This window comes from Ruditapes philippinarum, unplaced genomic scaffold, assembly GCF_026571515.1.
Source record: "Ruditapes philippinarum isolate M1 unplaced genomic scaffold, ASM2657151v2 ctg592_1_1_1_1, whole genome shotgun sequence".
Taxonomy (NCBI): domain Eukaryota; kingdom Metazoa; phylum Mollusca; class Bivalvia; order Venerida; family Veneridae; genus Ruditapes; species Ruditapes philippinarum.
The window spans coordinates 371,515-389,995 of NW_026854960.1; the positions used below are offsets into that span (position 1 = coordinate 371,515).

The 18,481-nt window shown below is 31.5% G+C and overlaps 1 protein-coding gene across 6 annotated transcripts in view; it reads left to right on the forward strand.

Annotated features, from left to right (window-relative positions):
• The window catches only part of LOC132741637 (caspase activity and apoptosis inhibitor 1-like), a 171,151-nt gene that overhangs the window by 1,308 nt on the left and 151,362 nt on the right, over positions 1-18,481 (forward strand). For 5 of the 6 annotated variants that reach the window (XM_060729856.1, XM_060729858.1, XM_060729853.1 and 2 more), the window contains exon 2: positions 11,019-11,091. The exons of the other annotated variant lie outside the window; for it this stretch is intronic. The gene's annotated coding sequence lies outside the window, so the exon portion shown is untranslated. The remainder of the gene's footprint in view (positions 1-11,018; positions 11,092-18,481) is intronic. 6 annotated transcript variants of the gene reach the window in all.

Sequence of the window (18,481 nt, forward strand, 5' to 3'; positions counted from 1 at the left end):
CAGTTTACTATAGCCAGTTATTTACATCAGAAATAAATACATGACTGTATGCCCTTATGAAACTTTCAGCACACTACTTAGAATCTATTGATTAAAGAATTTGTTTGTTATAATTATGTTTTAAAGATTGAAAGTAAAAATAAAGCATTGATTTTTTAAAAGAACTATTTCAGATTGAAAGTAAAAAACAAAGCATCACTTTTTCAAAAGAAGATGTTAAACCTTTAATCAATGCTTTTAGTAGCTCACTGTCACATAGAAAATTCAAATAATTGATTTTGAATAATATATTGAAGTGTTCCTTAATGTCTTTCAATTTGGCAGAAATACAGTGAAATTCATTTATATTTTATAATATTAACCCTTAACTTCTGGCTGGAACAGATATTACCCATGTTTGCCTGACGCAGTAGGTCTGATCATGGTTTGCACTGTTTGCTTTTCATTCAGTACATATTTTGAAATTTTTGAAACCCTTGAAATAATGAATGGTTATATCCAGATTTAAAGATGGACAAGTTCATTTAAGATATTTAGAGTGGTAATGAATAATGAATGTTTTGTCTTGTAATTTTAAAAGCATTTATCTTAACATCACTAACATAACATGCTAATGATTTTGTTTTACTTTAATATATTTGATACATTTATTATTTAAGATTTTTTTAATTTGTTAAAGAACTAATAAAATGAAATCCATGGAAGTACATTTTTTGTTGCGGTTAACACATAATGTTAATTAGTTCAAAGATATGTGTTTGGAGGAAGAAATCTACACAACATCTTGCCCTGATTAGTGTCAAATTCATTAGCAGTTTCCCTAAGTGTCTACATTTCCTTATTTGTAAATTATTTGTAATCTACTTCAGTGCAGATTTTTAACTAAGTGATTTGTTTACATAACATACATAAGTGGATTTTGAATCTTTTAAACAACTTAAACTTCACACCTCTGCATTAAGAAAGTGTGGCAAGATAACATGACAGGCTAATGTCCACTTTTTTAAACTGACAACATATGGGATGAAGCTATCATTGTCTGTTGACAACATATCTGGTATTACATCAATAAAAATCCCCACAGGCCCCTTTTAAAAAAAATAAAGTTATGCAATAATTGGTAATTATGTTGTAAGATTTCAGCTCTGATATTTAAAGGAAAAAAAACCTGATGTGTAAAATTGGTATAAGTGATAATCAGACCCCCTGCTGAGAAATGTGGTAGAATGCCATCAGTTCTTTAGAGATGCCAGAATCCCTTGTGATACAGTATTATGCAATAGGTTATATCTGATAATGACAAGTCATCAAAAACAGATTTTATCTTTCAAACCCAGGCTCCTTTGGTTTTATACAGTAGTATCTTGCATGGAATTGGTAATTTTATATATGCTAATTGGAATTGAGAAATAAACCTATGAAAATTGGTTTGATAAATTGCCCCCTGGTTTTTGTCTAGAGAGATGGGTACTTGATGGAACAGACTTTTTTTTTAATGTTTCATTGTTTCATGTATGGATGAGATTTGAAGTTAAGCTATAAAAAGCTCAATTCATGTTTGGGCATATTTTCATGCACTTAATTTAAAAGACAACGAGAACTGTTGGTTGTATACACCTGTTAATGAAATGAATTATGATCATAATTTAAGTTGTCAGTAAAAAATCTAGGCAAGAAATTAAATTTAATTAAAAAATTTAATATTAAAAAAGGTATTTACATTATACCTATGTGTTTAATGCTAAAAAACATCATTTCATTTGCCAGCCTCACTGATGTGAATTTCTTAGAAAAATGGATATAATCAAAATAAAAATTTAATTTGTGCTTTTAAAACAAATTCATTATTACAACAGAGAAGAATGGACAGGTGTTTTGATAGGCAGCATTATTAATTCCATTATCTACTGATGTCATGTTTATTTGTCAGCATAATCTTCCTACTTTAATAAATATATTGAAATTCCTTTAACAATGGCATAGATGGGCAGGGGCAATTTAACATAAAATTAGCATGGTCAAAGGAACATTTCACAGAAGTTCATGAACAGTGTTGCTTGATGTGCAGGGCTTTTTTTCCCTCCTATAGCAGAGGACTTTTTATAAGGGTGGCTTTCCCAAAGTAAAATTCTTTAAAATCAAGCAATTTTCCCTAATAATTGAATTTATATTGAGTTTTTCCTCCCCTTTTGCAAACATACCCTATAACTTCTCCACAAAATTAATTGTGGGGCTGCTTCCCCAACCTGTGAAAAAAGCCCTGATGTATCATGATCCTTTGGTACTATTCAGGAATATTTCTTCCAAAAATGAATGATAGAATTGTACCTCAAAATAAATGGCACTGGCAAATACTCATATCTCCTATCCTATATAAGTGTTATTTAATTCTTCTGCTGTTTTTTCTTTCTTGACTGACAAAAAAGCTCGCGTTTACATGCTTAAGTCATGCATGTTTTATACAGAAACGCCAAAATAATCCACTATATTGTATGATTTAGTGTGCTATTATCTTTTTTTCTCTTATTAAAATTGTCCTATACATTGAGGTTTATTGTCTATTGTAAGAAAAAAAAGAAACTTTTATGACGAATTTCGTGAAAGTTTCAGAACTTTGAACATGTTAGATGTGAAACTCGACAGTCAGGTCTACATTTAGGCTTTTAGATATAGACAGTGTCTTTTTGAGACAGACTTGAATTTCTTTCTTTTATTCATTTTACTGGGTATTTCATATTCTCTGAAAACAGTTGAGTCATTCAATGATAGCCTGGTTTTCATGGTGGAGCAGGCATGCTTGTGCCCTTAGATAAGTTTTTTAGGTATAGGCCTCTGCCACTGAACTGACCTTTTTTTGTTTGTGTATATTTAATTTTAATGAGAGTCAAGTCATCCTTTGAAATATATTAAGCTATACTTCCAAAATTATTGTTGTTTTTTTTTACTTTAAAAAGGACCAAAATGGTTATATGAAAGGAATGGTCAGTATTTCTAAAAGCAATGTGCTAAAAGTTACCAAAACTGAAGCATAATAATACTTGGTTCCGGAATATTTTACTGGCCCATAGGTTTGAACTTGAGGGACAGATATTCTGATCTGAATCGCAGACAAATGTCAGATATTTTTATCTTTCATATTTTAATGGTTCTGTTACTATTGCTTTTACGGAACGTCTGTGGTTCTTCTAATGTGCCTGAAATAATGCACGGAAGGGCACCTGAGGGTTTCCTCCACCAGTAAAGCTTGAACGTCGCCATATATCCTATAATGTGTCGGTGTGATGTAAAACCCAATTAAACAAACAAACAAAAGTTACTATTTCTGACAATAATGCCATATGAATTTACAACTTTATAAATAACAGCGAAATGACGTCATCTTAAGAATGCTTTTCATTCTAAAATACACTAAAATGACGTCATTTTTGGGCATGTGACTCAATTGAACCGCCTGATATGCAAGAGCTAAACCATTACACAAGTTTAAGAGGTTATGAGTTTAATTCTAAAAGTGCTTGTTCTTGTGAAGTGTAGGATTAGTTATATGGTGTGAGGTCCAGTTTCATGTTCTTGGAATCTTTCTTGACATAATTTTCAACAAAATATGACTTTTATGTCATTATAAGTAAAAAAAACGACCTAAAATCCAAATCACTCCCATCTTCGGCTTCAAGTTGAGAATTAAAGCTACAGATCTGTGTAGATCAGAAGATGTATGGATTATTGATGACATTGCAAGCTTCTATCTGTCAAGATTTAACCTGGTAGACTGGGACAGCTGGATCTCTAAAATTCATTAATTATTTACCCAGTCTACAGTTAACTAATCTATAAACCTAAGATATAAAGATTTAATTAACAGATTCTATATTTGTTAGAAGAAGAATAGAAAATTTTATAGTTGTTTTTCTTTGACATGTAAAACATTTTGTTTGAAGATTTAATGGAACAATGAAGAAGTTTATGATAGTCTAATTTCCTCTGATAGCTTTTGAATGTCTCTTTCTAAATCTTTTCATTCTATAAAAATTGTCTTCTATTATAGAATACAAAGACTATTTCAGGACAATATTTAAGCAGTTTGTCTTTAAACAGTTGTGAAGGTATTTAAGGAATAGTAAGATGTTAATAAGAAAAAATTCAATAATATAAACAGCTCAAAAGGACTGACTTAGGAGTGACCATAGCTGTTGAAAAATGTTTAATTTTAGCTCTCCCAGTGGCTACAGAATGTACCAATGTAACCAGTGCATGGATGTGCCCACACTGCCAATAGCTAACAAATCTACTCGTGTAACCAGTGCATAGATGTGCCCACTCTCCCGAAAGCTACAGAATTTACCCATGCAACCAGTGCATGGATGTGCCCACTCTTCCTGTGGCTACAAAATTTAGAACTGGATCTGGTTGCATGGGTAGATTCAGTAGGTACCGGCAGAGCGGACAATTCTGTGCACTGGTAGCTACAGAATTTACCCATGCAACCGGCCAATCATGTTCTGACCATTTGCTTTTCATTCAGTACATATCTTGAAATTTCCCCTAAAAATAATGAATGGTTTTGTCCAGATTGAAAGGTAGACAAGTCCATTAATGTTATTTAGTGGGATAAGGGATAGTAAGAATTTTAAGACTCTTGTCAAAGAGTTAGAAATTTTCTTTCATACACTTGACGAAGGTTATAGGTCTTTCAGTAATAAATAAAACAAATGAAAATTTTTTGCCAGCATGTGCCCATTGTTATTAGTCTGAGTAAGACAAATTTTTTATGACGAGATCACAAGATTTTTCTATTTTACTATTTCAGACGTATCACTGTCAAGAACCGTATGTGAATTTGAATAATCACAGTTTTCTTTGCTTAAATAAAAACATTTTTAGAAGAAGCCATTGAAATGTACAATAAGAGAAGCCCGCAATGAACTGATGTCTTAGAAATTCCACAATGTTATTTTCTCTCTAAAAAATTTTAAACTGTCAAAGCAGCTTAAAAATGGAAAGACAATTGTTTCTTTGAAATATTATGGGGCCATCCTTTGAATGGGTAAAAAAAAAATGTTTGATTAAATTTTATATAAACCGGATCATAGATTGCGAAGGTTTCATGATGATTAGATATGAGAATAGATCAAGAGTACATATTTCTAGTAAAATGACAAAGTTATGTCTTTAATATACCATTTAAAATCAGCTATGCATCTTTAGGCCATATAAACACACTTTGTGCAATTGCAAAGTCTGTGCACAAAAAAAAGGAAAAAAAGATCCATGCTTTTTTTCAACTACCAACCCTAGACTAAATTCTCATTTCTACACTTCATAGCGATTTATATTTAGAAAAAAATACATGACTCACTTATCCTCTCTTTAAAGGATTTGTGGGAGGAGGAGGAGGGGATGGGTGATGAAGGGCTGTTGGTTGGAGACAAGGATTAGAACTGTAAAAAATTTTTTGTCCAATCTAAAATAAGTAGTCTCTTCATCTTTGGTACATATATCTTTATGAATTGAGTGAAATTGAAACATTTTAAGCATTGGTTATACTCACTTAAGTGACATTCTTTTGTTGTGGGTTATATGATGAAATATAATGTTGTTTTACATCATGTTTTAATTAGTTTTATCATTTGCTGATTCTCTTCACTTATAGAGAAGTTGACAGTTGCTTGTGGAGAGACTAGAAACTAATGGTAAAGGGGTCATGATAGTTGTTTGATACCTGATTTCTTCACTATGCTTATAGTTCAGTGATTCCAAAAGAGAAAACCTAACTTCACTGATTATTATAAGGAAAAAAGATAGAAAGCAAATGCTATTGTGTTTCATTTTGTGATATTTGCAATAAAAATAAATAGGAAGCTAAAGATACTCGGCTTAAGATAACTGTCTACAATTATATATAAGTGATAAAAAATTCCACTCTGCTGCAGGTTTGTGATCCATATCATCGGTTGAAATTATGTTAAAATCGGTTGTATTTTCAGTCTGCAGATTAAAATATCCCCCTTGACCCCAACCCAAATCGGTTGTTTTTGTTGCCCCCAGTTAAAAATGAGAACCCTGCTGCTGGTCTTCAGACTGGTCTTTTGCTGGTCTTTATGAGCAGTCTCCGTGGAAAAATGTAGCTTGATGAGTAAAAAATCTCCAAAGTATCAAACTCACCAGGCATTTTTGAATTTCCATTCTTTTATGGTAATTTTGTCACATTTGTATTAATAATGTGGACTGTATAAATAGGTGACGGAGCCAGGATTTATGCGCCCCGTCAATGAGAGGCTCTGGAAAAAATGTTTCATCCCTGTATATCAAGCTTACCAGTATCCTAAATGACATAAAAAGTTTTGACATAAGATATGCTCCGACTTTAACTGGCCCTAGAATGTATGCATTTCAATTAAGGCAGCTTCTTAAGTTTTAACAAGCGGTAAGAAAATATACATGTACATATATGCAGTTATTTTTAGCACAAGTCTTTGCTTGTAACAAACAGCAACCTCAAAATATTTCTTACAATATTATTTTCCGTGAAGTAGTTTTGATTTAAAAAAGAAAACAACAACAACAACAACAAAAAGAAAAAACTGAAAAGAAAACTTCAATTAAAAACATTAATCATTTATCATATGACAAGATCTTTGTGGTATTTCGATAAAGGATGTCCCGGCCTATGAGGCACTTGAAATGCAATTTTTCAAGGGGTTCGGCCTCTTGAAAATTCAACATCATTAAAATTTGAAACAAAGATTCAGTACATTCCAATTTAAGAGGGGTTGTTTCATGATAAACAAATTTGCGCTAATTGATACTTGAATCTATTAAGATTTGACCGTATTTAAATTTTCGAATCAAAATCACGCAGAGCACATGGTCAAGTGCTTCCTGCCTTGAAACAAAGAACCTAAAGAAAAGCAATGAAGCCTTTGAAATCAAATTGGTTGTAAGTTTATTAAGTTTGTGTCACATCTGTCAGATTTATTATGTTACAAGTCAGTACTAAGGAGAAGTGTAATGTTAAAATATTTAAGTGTTAAGTGTTTTCAATGGGGCTTATTCATTCATTCATGTTTACTTAATATAAGCTATATAAGTATATGTATATTATATGACAACCCCACTATGTTGGTTTTGTCGTGTCGCGGCTCATATATCTATGTCTTGAATTGTCTTGAATGTAGACTAGGGAGACATATATTTCTCAGTATAGAGTTTAATTAATTATGTGGCCATTTAAAGAATAATACAGGAAAGATAATTTTACTTAAATTAATTTGGGATGGACCTAAAAGCATATTTAGTCCTGAGTGCTACAAAAGAGCAATATTTCGTAATTCATCTTTTATGTGACCTTTGCTTTTTTAATGATACAGTCATGTGTTTTGTAAATTCAAAAAAGCACTTTTAATTTGATACAGGCAACAGAATAACTGATAGGCAACAGAATTACTGCGGGAGAAAACCCAGATCCTACATTATATTTATATATGTCATCACTTTATTAAGTAAAAGTAGCTATCAATAAATCGCTGCTATGGTAATAAAATTGATGATGTCACAATTAAGTTAAAAATAACTTAAATAAGGCCAATTAGCACAAAGAAAATGCAGCAGCTACTGTGGTGTAGTGGTTAGCATACTGGACGGCAATCCAGAGAACCAGGCTTCGGGTCCCGCTGCGGACCTTGGATAATCCACCATATAAATGTTTGTTTTTAAGAAATTCAATATAATACTAGGATTTGAACGCACAATGTTGTGGGGCAAGTGAATTTTATTCTAGCAAACATAACTATAAAAAAAATACGAAGACCATTGTTTTACTGTACTTTTTGAAAGAGAATATTTAATGAATATATGCTTGAAATATGTGATGTTTTTACTTGCTGGAATTTTTGTTTTCTTAGTTTAATTTTGAAAATAGGTTTGTACAATGAGTTGAATAATCAATTAGTCTTTGATATGTAATGAAATAGAAGTCATTTCCTTTGATGTAAAGTTAAGAGAATATAATCAAAGGAGTGGCTATGTAGAAATTGTGAAATGGCATGATTCACAGTTATAATAAAGAATGGGGAGAAAAAAAATCATGATAATTTTCAAATATGATAATACTGATGATAGTAATCAAGCGGTTTTTTACGTGTGATTGAAGTTTTATGCAATTTAAATGAAATCCCTATGAAATTTAAGATAACGGGAGACAACAAGAAAATTACATCATGAGACGCGGGGAAATATCCGCAATGCTTCCAGGAGTCAGTCTGATTTACAACTTCTTAAACTGTTATTTTAATGATGAATTACAATGCAAAGGGGTGAATTGTAATTCTAATAGAATTCATGAAATTCTTCTCTGTGTATTTTTCACTTTATTTCACATAAGTTCCGATTGTAAATGTACTTTAGAAAATTAGAACACCAAATATGTCGAAAGAATTAAACTGTTACTTAAACATTTTTTTTTTACTGTCGAATCCGCATTTTTTTGTTCTTTACCATTCTAAATTGATTGACATTAACCATTTTTCCAGTGAAACTGAAGCTGGGCTGTTTAAATTCAAATTTTACCAAATAAGGTATCTCATTCCCGTATTCCTTTGACAAATGAGAATGAAAAGAAAAGGATGCGAAGCTGTAAGCATGTTACTGTCGTGAAAAACGGCAGATTAAATTTTTAGGCGGCGAAATTTATAGAAAGACGTACATTTACTGTCATTGTTTGAAATCAATTTAAATCGAAATGAACAAGAATGATCTCGCTTCAAGCGTGGAGAAATTAGATTGATTCTGTTAAGTATGTTGATGTTAAGAGTGTTCCAAGTTTTTAAAATAGAAAAAAAAAGAAAGAAAAAAGAAGCCTACTTGATTGATTTAATTTGCTGTATTGTTTCAAGGGAAACGGGTTCAGATAGAGATCTGTAATAAACTAAACATTTATTTATGATGTAGCTTTATTTTGTTCAGCCAATTTTTTAAGCTGGGAAGGATAGTATAGAAAACTTTAATCTTTGAGAATAAGTTTCTTTTTCTTTCTTGGGAATAAAGCAATAAAAGATGAAAGATAAACTAGCATGGTGTCTCCTTAGTTTTAAGAAGGGAGAGCTACTTAAGTTGTGAACACCAAAACACCAAATTTTGTAGTTATGATCACATGACCGCCTTTCATCAATGCATTAGAATAGTACCACTGGTTTACTTTTTTTTTTTACCAAATTCTGAATTACACTGTTTTTCATATATAAATATTGCAGTCCTATTGGACAAAAAATAATTTCAAACACTAAAGAAGTTTGAAGCAAGGAAGGAACTAAATGTTATCATTGTTGTCCATTTTACTTCCCTTCAGTATGCAGATATGATTAGAAAGCTTTTTTTTAAAAGGAAAATATCTTTACATTGCTCGATGCTTAGAATGTTAATTAAAAATTATTTTTTTCTGGAAGCTTCAAACATCATATAATTTGTTTAAGTTCTTTTTTTCTTTTGAAGATCGCTATGATTTAAAGTGGTTTGTTTTTGAAAAACAGTCGCTTTATCTCACATATATGTTATAGTGAAAACACTTAAGAGATTGACCTTTTGTTCGAATGGAACAAAAATTGAGGTATTATGAGTAATAGACCCCGCACTAACGAGGTTTAACATCAAAAATGAAATTAATGGCTAAAACATTTGTTGGCTGAACTTTTCAAGTACCTATGAGTTTTAATGCGAAGCATATTTCAAACAGTTAAAAATATAACATCTTAAAGCCCCTGGTTTCACCAAACAATTAACCAGAATCTATAGAAACTGTAAAGGTTAGACGATATCTCCAGGCGTTTAAAACGTAAGCGTTTTTTTTCCATGAAGCTTTAAAAACAGCCACTTCCTGTGTCCATAGATCGTGGAGAAATGTTTACCAAATGTTCAAACCTTGAATTTAATAGTCGAAATTTCTTACAACACTTACTAAAAAATGTTTTTTATGATATTTAACAGGGTAATAAATTACTTTGTACACAAAACGTATCTGTTTTAAGTTCACAATTTGCCTATTAAACATCACACCCATGCCCCATAATAAAGATTTGAAAGGAAAATCATAACTGTTTTAATTACCGAATGTTTGTTTCCGATAATAATTTGCTATTGTAAAATAGCCGTAATATTGCTGCTTGTTTAAGTTGTTAATGTTAAACATTAATGATGGCAAAGTGTGTTTTAGCCTTCATAATTGTAGATTTTATTTTCAATGTTTTATTGTTGAACAGCTTCAAATTGTTTTAGTTCTTTTCCTTTGATCTAGCGTATAAATTATTATTTCCTAGTAGTTAAAAAATTTATAGAGAAGAATGTTAATATACCAGATTGTATCATCAGCATGTTTCAGTAAACATGGGTCAATTTTAGATGTTTGTCTGACTCACTTTATGGTTAGTATTCATTAGGTTATGAATTCCTAAAATTAAATTGGTCAAGAGCTGTTATGATCTGGTCATTATTGTAATTTCTTATACACCTACAAAGGGAGTGGGGAAGGGGGAGCATATAGATTTGCCCTTCCCTCACTGCTGTGAGTTGAAATCCTGGAAGGACTTGTAAATGTTATATGTGGTGGTGGTTCTACTCAGGTGCCGGCTTATGTCTCAAATGATGCAAGAAGGGGTACCTTAGGTTTTCTTCCCCCAGTAGAGCTGTTTGTGTGACTTCAAAACCAACAAAAACAAAACTCCAGAAGTATTAATTTAGTTATTATTATCGTTCATTTAATGACATTAGTCTTTTAGCCAGGAAAGCCAGCAATGGGTTGGCCTAGGTCAGTATTATAGGCCCACTGTCTCTGGGTGACCAGACATTAAGCTATAAGCTGCTCTATGTCTGTTTTTTCTGAAAATAGCTTTAGTTAATGATAGTAGCTCAAAAATATTATGACAAGTCTGTGACACAAAAATTGTATGGAAATGGTTATAATTTTGTGCTATAATTTAATTTGCAAAGTGCACCATAGTCATGGCATGTTTGCGGTTTTCTACTTGCAGGTATGAACAAATCTTGTGTATTGAGGGACATAAGAAATTGAATATTTGGCAGTGCTGGGACATCATTATTGAGGTAAAAAATAATAAAATTTTGAGTAAATTTTTTACATCAATTGATTTCTTTAATTTTTGTAATCTTGTAAACACAGTAGAGATCATATGGCGACTTTCCAGCTTTACTGGTGGAGGAAGACCTCAGGAGACCCCCATGCATTATTACAGGCACAACGGCCACTTGAGTAGAACCAACAATGTTACGTAAGCTATCTGGATATCTTCCCCACATGAAAGAATCCAAAGTCCTTGGTGGGATTCAAACCCACGGTGATGAGAAACAAGTAGTTTGAAGTCAACGACCTTAATCACTCGGCCACAGAAGCCTTAAAAAACAAACAGATATCCCGAGGGTTGCTCAAGAGTTATCCTACCTGATAAACTGGCGTTTAAAGTTTGATATATCTTTAATATCTGAACTGTTAGTGAAACTAATCTTGGACATTTCAGATATCATGGCAACTGGAAAGAGAAGATTGCAAATTCTTAACCTTTACCCATATTTAATTTTAAAATGTAACTTGTGAACTAAGAGTGATATCAAATTCATGTTCAGATGTCTTAATGAATGAGTAAAAACTTTTGTTGAGAGGCTACCTTTAAGGAATTGAGTGACCTTGACGTCTTGTTAGAATGTGAAATTTACCTTTAAACAAATGATGACATTGACCTCATGTTATTGCAAAGAAGAGCAACTTGAGACCTTGAACTTTAATTCAAGCTAAAATGCTATTAGGAAGACTTTGATATGCTGCCTCTTTGAGCAAATGAGGACTTTGGCTATTAAGTTATAGTCAAATGTTCTCTATGATTTAACAGTGAAGTCAGTGTTAAAGTTACTTTATATTAATTTAAAAGATATTACCTTTATAAATATGCTATTGTGACAGTCTGGTTGGAATCAGCTTTCAAATGATGATGTCAGGATTTGACAGTGTCACCAAGTATGAGGTTACCTGATCTCATGGCTATTTTATCAGCTAATATTTTGATTTTCCTTGAACGTGAATTATTTTCTGTTGAGATTATCAAAGTTGTGTGCATGATTTTCACTATTTCAAGCTTTTAGGTAAAATAAAAATGGCAGCACCTATGCTGAACAGGTGATTAACAGTCAATTTGATTGGTTAGCTGAAAATCTGATCTTCACTCTTTAATCAAATTGCAATTGTGAGGATAGTTTTATCTAAAACATTTATTTACTGCATCTGCCATAGCTATCTAAAATTTAAATTTATTTATTTTCATGCTAGGCAGACTTTTAAGGTAGTCCCTGAACTAGGACTTAGATGTTGTAGGGAGGTTGGTTGAGTTGGACCCAGATGCACATTTGTTTGGTGTTAACGTTAAAATAAATAGCTGTTTTAGATGGTGAACTGTTTAAAATGTTATTAAAATGAAGAAAAAAAAGAGTAAAATATATTTGTACTTGATTCACTTTGGCATAAACATTTAATCTAGCTGTCTATGGCATACAGTTGTCAAATAACCTCCAAGCTATAATGTTTGTTTAATTTAAAGGAAAATTATTAATTATATAACTTTTTAATGTTACGTTACATAATTAATTTAATTTATGATTTTAATATCCTTTCTGAATGTTTCCCTTTGATTGTAGAATTAAAAAATGTAGGTAGTAAACTTTTTTGAAACGAGAGTCGTTTAACTTGCTGCTTGTTTTTTTTTGTTTTTTTTTATGGGCCACAGATTAAGTGCTGTATAGAATTTGGTATCTTTATTAAACTAAATGTTTTAATATATTGAATTAAAAATACATCAGCTGAAAAATACCTTAAATGATAGTGGTATCTGTGTAATAGGCCGGGCTCCAGTTCCTAAGATTAGCTTAATTAATTAACAATTTTTTTTATCAGAATTTATTAAATTAGACTTTTAACATTTGGAATGTAGCAATGTTTCTCTTTAACAAAAGAAAACAGAGATAGTAGCTTTTGTGTATCATCATATATATATATATAAAACTTAATTCTTTCGGTAGACATATTAATTTATTTTAATGAAGTTCTATAAATTTCAAGTTTTTGTTGTTGGTGTTATACTGTTGGGTATTTTTTTTTGTAATTATGTGACAAAATTTATTTTCATAGATCTAGAAAATAGTTAATTTTTTATACATTAATTTGAAGGGTTTGATTATATATATAAAACAGATTTTAATGAAAATTTGCATTTTCTGCTGGTATCTTTAAATGTATTAATCTCTAGATTTTTATTTAGATGATTTTAAACATCAGTGTGCAATCTTTATGAGTTGCATTGTATAATTTGCATTCTAGAATAAAAGCAGTTTTAACATTTATCAAATCCATTTGTGTTTCTGGCTGGCTTGACATTAGGTGGACAATGGTCAATTCAAAATGTCAACATCTTTAAAGGTAATCAATATTAATTTTAAATGATATTTTGACATGTGAAAATTGTACATCGAACTTTTGCAACTTTTGTAACCAATCATTGTTAAGCATTCAGCAAACTACATTGTTGTTTTGAATATAACCCATTCAGCAAGCAGCAGGTGCTTTAAATTTACAACAACAAAAAATCACACATAAAAAATCAAACATGTAAATTGTGTTAAACAGTAAACCAGGTGGGGTGCGTTAAAAATTGATAATAGGTTTAATTGAAGAATGACCTCAATTATTGGGTAATAATTGCCCAGTATTGACAGTTTGTGCGTAAACTGACCATAGCACTTCTTTGACCGTTGTCTATTTTTAAAGTCACCTGGTCTATTGGGAACAAAAAACGCACAGTGTCACAGATCGTGGGCATTGTGCAAGGGTTGACATCTGAGAGGGATCGATACCCGTAAAGCATAGTTCTAATTGCGGCAAAAGAGGATGTCTCTTTAAACCTGCATTGAAATTGTATCATTTTTCTTCCCTTAGTATTCTTTTTCTCTCCATTCTGATTTATTTTTTCTGCGTGTTATTTGACATCAACGGTTGGGGATTAAATTGGTATTTCTTTTTTAGTTCTCAGTAACATATGGCATGGTACAATGTTTATTTTATATCTTTTTATTTGAGCTGGTTTGAGAAAACAAGCAAAAATGAAATAGAAATAATGTATTTTCTGAGAAATGTCTGGTTCATTATGGACGATAGGCAATTTTGATACCATTTGCAAATAAGAAATTAGAAATTTAGTGATAATTGCGGTTTTATAATGAAGTGAAACTATAAATTTATATCTCGAGTCTTTTTTCTAGAAGAAAGATAATAGTAAAATGAAGTTAATGAATGTGTAATATTCCTATGTACAGGAAGCTGCATTTTCACTGTCTGGAAATATCGACCTTTGACCTTGATGTATTTTTTCTTAAGTTCTTATTCTGGGCATTTTAAGTGCCGAGATGAACACAATGGCTGCCATTAAACTGTCAGGCTTTTGGCTTGTGACCGTCAATGGCTAGAGGGGTATTAAACACCTCATGTGATTGTTTCCAACTCTTCAAGTTTGAATCTTTACCCTATTTCTGCTTTTTATGGAATGAAAAACTGATGGATGTAAGGTTAAAACCTTTTTCCTGTCTCGAAAAAAGAGCAAGAAACAATGTAGGATGATGTATGTATATGTTTGCAAAAAAAAGATATTGCGATATTGAAATGAACATATTTCCCAACTTTTAACCATTAATCTACTCAATTTATGTAACAGATATACTTTTCCTTAAATTTGGAAGTTCTGTGACTGTCTATTATTTTTTAATGCAACTCTCTTCAACAGTGGGGTCTTTTCCCTTGCTATTTTCCAAACTACCTCAGATGTGTTTGTTGGGGGTGGGGGGCGTGTATTAGGACTCAATTGACTGGTGCTTGACTGGTACAATAAAGGACTTAATAATCAGAGGGGTACACTTTTAATATCTAACAACAACACGTCTTTTCCGCAAGGTTGCCATGGCTTGACAATGAGTATAGCTCTTCTTTAACATCACCATAGGTGCTGAAAGAGTAAAATTTTAATGAAACGTTTGGTAACCAGAAATTTACATGTTTTTGAATTAATGAAATTGTTGTTTTGTTGCTGTTTTTTTAAAAGACAAACTTTTTTTAGCAGGTATTGGCACTTTGTTTCATATGATTTTATTTTGTTGTCATAAATGCTTTATATTTTTCGCATACTTAGTAGCGTTCAGATTTTTGTTTGTGTGATTACAATATGGTCAATATCGATATATATATAATGTACTCGTTAGAAAAAAATTTAAATATGTATACATGTATTTATTTGTTTGGTTTGTCCTTGAAAACAAAACTTAGGCATCCAGGTGGAAATTTTTAGCCTGGGAACAAAAATCATGATAATTTATGTGCTCTCATTGGAAAATGAAATATTATCATCAAAAATACTTAGATTTATCATTTACCTTTAGCTGAAGGGTTTTAAAATTTACCTATCAAAGTGTACCTATCTTCTGTTTAAATCTGACCCGCGAAGGCAATCACTTGAAATCCCTCATAAAAAATTGTCGAAAATATTAAAACTATGCTAGAAAAAGCCTGAAGGATTCATTCAAGTCACTTTAAATTCAACAAGAAATATTAAATTATGATGAAGGCCTTGCACATTGGTATTTGGAAATGATACTTAGAGATTGTATCAAGGCACTTGAGTAAAAATATCTCTCCGTAAGTGACCTTTACACTATAAGAGTTGAACTTTATTGTAATTTCACAAAAGTATGACTATTATATTTTGATACATTAAAAATGTTTATGATTTATATAGGTACATCACTTCGCCGAAGGGAACAGTCACTGTTGTTCTTAATGACCACTTATCTGTAATGTTTTTGTTTATTTTTTAGAGTGAAATATATGAAATATGTCATTTTTTTAAGATGAATGTATAATAATGTATAATTTATTTAGAGAAAATGTTTTTTAATGCATCAATTTCTATCCAATTTGATGATAAGAGTTTAATAACATTTTTTAGTTTCTATGGCGTCCTATAATGGATATGAAAACGATCATAAAATAGGATAGTAATTCAGGCGCTTGTTACTAACCAGTTGTGATTGTTACTAAAAGCATTGTAATGTTTAATTGCTTAATAAACATTGTTGTTGTTGTTGTTATTTGAAATAAAGGTTAACGAAATATTCATTTCACACCAAGGCCTAGGTACGGTGTCAAAGTGTTTTGCAAAGTGTGCGTGATTGGTGTTTGATAAATAGAAAACCAATAGCAAAAGAATGATATTCAAAAATTCATTTTTTTTGTTGACGACAGTTTGAAGTATTCAATTAAATATCTTAACAACATGAAAACCTGTTTTAATCTCACACTTCAGGCTCTCTTTTGTATATTATATCTATATTATGACCAATTGTTAAATGATTAAAGCCAAATATATGTATATGTTACTGTATATATTTTATTTGTTTAAAGTCCATTGACATATGGCTTTGAAACTTGGCACACTTGTTCATCATCATGACCCCAACCTGTAGACAGGAGGAGGTAACTGTATCAAGCATTTTGACAGAATTATGCCCCTTTTTCGACTTAGAATTTACGTTAAAGTTTTTTTAATAGTTGAAATATTTTCAAAGTCCATTGACATATGGCTTTGAAACTTTGCACACTTGTTCACCATCATGACCCCAACCTGTAGACAGGAGGAGGTAACTGTATCAAGCATTTTGACAGAATTATGCCCCTTTTTCGATTAGAATTTACGTTAAAGTTTTTGTAATAGTTCAAATATTTTCAAAGTCCATTGACATATGGCTTTGAAACTTTGCACACTTGTTCACCATCATGACCCCAACCTGTAGACAGGAGGAAGTAACTGTATCAAGAATTTTGACAGAATTATGCCCCTTTTTCGACTTAGAATTTACGTTAAAGTTTTTGTAATAGTTCAAATATTTTCAAAGTCCATTGACATATGGCTTTGAAACTTTGCACACTTGTTCACCATCATTACCCCAACCTGTAAACAGGAGGAGGTAATTGTATCAAGCATTTTTTTTACTATCAAGCACTAAGAATAGTCGAGCGTTGCTGTCCTACCGACAGCTCTTGTTTGACTTAGAATTTACGTTAAAGTTTTTGTAATAGTTCAAATATTTTCAAAGTTTGAAACTTTGCACACTTGTTCACCATCATTACCCCAACCTGTAAAGAGGAGAAGGTAACTGTATCAATCATTTTTTTTACTATCAAGCACTAAGAATAGTCGAGCGTTGCTGTCCTACCGACAGCTCTTGTTGATAATCAAATACCCTCATACCAATCGGAATGATCGGCTATTATGACTGACAAAATGGCCCGAGAAGTTGCTTCCGCCCTTTCACAAAATCTGATTTCATTCCATAAGGGGCGTCGCGCTTCGGCCCCGACGCCAAAAATCATAGCAAGAATCTATCCCGAAAGGTAATGTTAGGATTCGGAACCGGTAACTAAAAATTGTCTTAAACATATTTACATTATTAAAGAAAAAAAGGAGAAAAGATAATACTAAAAGCTGTAATTCCTCGCAATTTCTTTGCTGATTCGTATTGGTAATTAGTCTGGGTAAATCTCAACTTCAGACCTGTCTTGTCAACTTACGATTTTCTGTTTTAGAATTTATTATACACATTGGCCAATGTTGATGGGCAATTTCCTACAAAACATTAAGAAAGCAGTTAAAGACAGATCATGCTAATTCTCGAAATAAAAACCCTGATTTCCTGTTATTACACTGTGTTTTTAAGTATCTTTCGATAAAAAGAAATATCAGCGTCTTGCAAGAAAATGGCCTCTTTAAAAAGAAAATACACTGGTTGAAAGTTTTAAACAGCCTTTTCTCATGCGAGTCATACATTTAAGAAATGATTGTTTAAGGAAATCAATGGAATCCCATTGCACATTAAAAGACATTTTTCTGTTTCAACTTTTCATTGCCTTCAATATAGTTTAATTAGACCGATTCAGTGTTTCAGGCAATTTTTTATGTTAACATTGATTAATCATTGATTTGATTTGAACTTAAAGAACTACGAAGAATCGCGTGACGTTATCCAAATGTTTTTCTTCTTGTTTTGGCGAGTTTACCTTTGAGAGGTTTTTTCCTTCGTCTTGAAATATTAATTATTGAGTGAAAAGAAATACGTAAAGTTAACAGGTTTTAAGAAAGAATTTGTATAGTTTTATTGGAAGCGCAGTTTCTGTTCTTTTTCCTTCATTTGCAAAATGATTGGTAAAAGTATCCATAAAAGTCAAGAGGCTTAACTATGTACTGTAATCATAACTTACATTTTAATGATTACAATATTGTTTTTCCTGCACAATATTGTTTTTTTCTTGCACACTATTGTTTTTCTTTTGTACAAATTACCCTGGACCTGAAAAAATTTCTAATATTGTAAGTTCCCACGCTGATATTAG